This window comes from Delphinapterus leucas, chromosome 1 (genome assembly GCF_059928025.1).
Source record: "Delphinapterus leucas isolate spDelLeu-1000000601 "Yukka" chromosome 1, BTC_Dleu_Yukka2, whole genome shotgun sequence".
Taxonomy (NCBI): Eukaryota; Metazoa; Chordata; class Mammalia; order Artiodactyla; family Monodontidae; genus Delphinapterus; species Delphinapterus leucas.
Window position 1 is genome coordinate 29,786,214 of NC_143129.1, and position 2,964 is coordinate 29,789,177.

Consider the following 2,964-nt stretch of genomic DNA (forward strand, 5'->3'; position numbering starts at 1 on the left):
GTGTTGGGGTTTGGTCTGCTCATCAGTGTGGGCCCCTCTCCCGGCATCCTGGGATAACGTGCTCTGGCCGCAAAAGGGAAGAGATTTGCCTAGTTGTGAGGAGAGAGGCTTAACTGCCCCCATCTCTGCGATCGTTTCTTTAACTAGGTTTCCTAAGCAGAGGCGCTCCCAGACTCCCGAGGCCCACTGTCTGACAGCTGGGCGGGTGCCCGGCTGGCTGTCTTCAGAAACACTGCAAGGCTTTCGCCAAAACACAGAGCGAGAGAGCAGGGCTGGTCCCCAACAGAAGCAGCCCAGCGGGGGCCAGGTGGGAGCCCAGGAGCCTGCTCTCCTTTCCTTCTATGGCCATGTCTCTGGGCACTGCAGGGGGTGGGAGGTGGGCAGATGGGTTTTTCCTTTGTTTCTCTACATGTTTCGCGGGCTGCAAAGAGAACCTCAGCCTCCAGACCGGAATTTGAGCCCCTTGAGGCCTTGCAGAGCAGGCCGCTGGGCCCGCAGGGAGCGCGGCTGTCAGACACCCGAGAAACGCAGGAGCCGCGGAGCCGGCTGGGTATCACAAGGAGATGAAAAAATCGTGTACTTTGGTGTCTGACTTAGCTTCCTTTTCCCCTGGGCTGTTTGTAGAAGAGCCGAGGGAGGCAGGCGTGGAAGCCGGGAGGCCAGCGTGCTTGGCCTGGGGGTGGCAGTTCAATCCGGACAGCTGTCACTGGCTTGTGACTGACTCGCAGGTGACACCCAAGGTGGCGGCATCACAGCCTCGAAAGCCGAAGGTAGGGAGAATTTTAAGACGATGAGAGCTAGGCCGTGATAGTAAAAACTCCCTGGAGATTAAAGGGGAAGAAAAACTGGGAAAAACTCATTCAGTTTGGCAAGTAGGGCAACGTTTATCTTTGAAAGAGGGGTCTCAGGATGGGGCTTCCAAAGAGGAGATCTGACAAGTGTTTTGACTTGTTAGGCTTAAAAGGCCTTTGTCAAAGGCCTGACCAGGGTGCTGGGGGTGGAGCCTCACTTAGAGGTAAAAGCAGAAGGTAGAGATGGACAGTGAGGGGAGGAGAGGTGAACGGTGCCCTGATTAGGTGTTAAGATTAATATGAAGACTGGGAAGGAACAAATGTGAGAAGGCAAAAGGGCAAGAACCACTGGTGAGAAAACAAAGATGCCTGAGGAGACTCTGCAGGCGGAAGCGTGGTCCCTGAGTCGCTGGGGGACTGGGGAACCCAGAACCCAAGTGGAGGAGAGGAAAAAAGAGGATGAAAAAAGGTAATTCAGGCATGCTGAGAAGGACAGAGAAGTGGTATGCAAACACCTCTGTCCCCCACCTTGTAACCAATCAATTAATCTTAGTATTTTTTCCATATTCCCTCCAGATTTGTCTGTACAAATAAAACCTTACAGTTCTGCAGTGCTATTTGTATGGTGCCCCAATTGTATTTACTCCCTTCCACTGTCCTGAAGTCAGCTTGTGTCCTTCCCATCCACGTTTACTTTAGTTTTGCACGTTGGCATGTTTTCTTAAACTTTATAGAAATGGTATCATACTGTACATACTTGACATTTTAAAAAATTTTAATATTACATTCCAAGACACCCGTGTATGTAGATGAAGCTCTGGTCCTTTGTCTTAACTATTTAGTATTGCATTGTGTGATATTCCACTGTTTACGTGTGATGTTATTGATGGACACTCCAGGTTTTTGCAGGGTTTCTGTATTAGAACTACTGCAGTGAGCATCCTGTTTTGTGAATTTGGGTGCGTACCAGCAGTCCTCTCACTGACTGGATGTTCCCACGTGCTTCCCAAGCACTTGAATCCCTTGATCCTCCCATCAGCCATCTGAGAGTTCCCCCTTTTCCCTAGCTCTGCCAACACTTGGCATTATCAATTTTTTCACTTTTGCTAATTGGGTAGGTGTTACCTCCTGAGGTTTGAGTTTGCAATGAAGTTAAGCATCTTCTCACGTTTTGGCTGTGTGGATTCCCCCACCTTTTTTTTTTTTCCTGCTGTGCTGTGCGGCTTGTGGGATCTTAGTTTCCCCAGCCAGGGGTGGAACCTGGGCCCTTGGCAGTGAGAGCTCGGAGTCCTAACCACTGGACCGCCAGAGAATTCCCCAGATTCCCTTGTTTTTTATCCTTTGCCCAGTTTTTATTTGGATGCAGCCTTTTACTTACAGATAGTCATGCCTCTTGAGATACATATTCTGGAGCGATGCTAATCTTTGGTCAATTATATGCATTTCAAGTATCTTTCTTAGGCTGTGGCTCGTCTCACCTATCCTCCCTTTGGAGTCTTCTGTGATGCCAAAGTAATTTTTAAATGCTAGTGTTGTTAAATGTAGCAGTCTTTCACCTCTACGGCTTATACCTTTTGAGTGGTGAAGAGATCCTTCCCTACCCGCAAGTTTTTCTAAAAGCTTAAATTTTTATTTTCGTATTAAGATTTTTAATTCATCTGAAATTTATTTTTGCGTATTTTATTTAGCAGGGGCCCAATTTTGTTTTTCTGCGTCTGAATGGTTGTCCCAGCACTATGTATTGAACAGTTTCTGCTTTCCCCATGAGCTTATAGAACTATCCAGATACTCACCGAGTTTCCATAAATGGCTTCTGGGCCATCTGTTCTGTTCCACTGGTACGTGCACTCTCCCACGCCAATACCTCACCAAGTGATTCTAAGCAGAGAAGTCCAGCGGTGAGAAGAAAAGGTGGAGCTCTTTCTGGGAGCTTCCATTCCTGGGATTCTAGAGGCAGAGGGTATGTAAATCTGATTACGCCACATCTCCAAAAGTAGTACAAAACCACATTATACCAGTGTCGAGTTGCTGTAGGAATCAACATCTGTATTCATTGGATAAAAAGACAGTCCTGGGGCTTCCCTGGTGGCGCAGTGGTTGGGAGTCCGCCTGCCGATGCAGGGGACACGGGTTCGTGCCCCGGTCCAGGAAGATCTCACATGCCGCGGAGCGG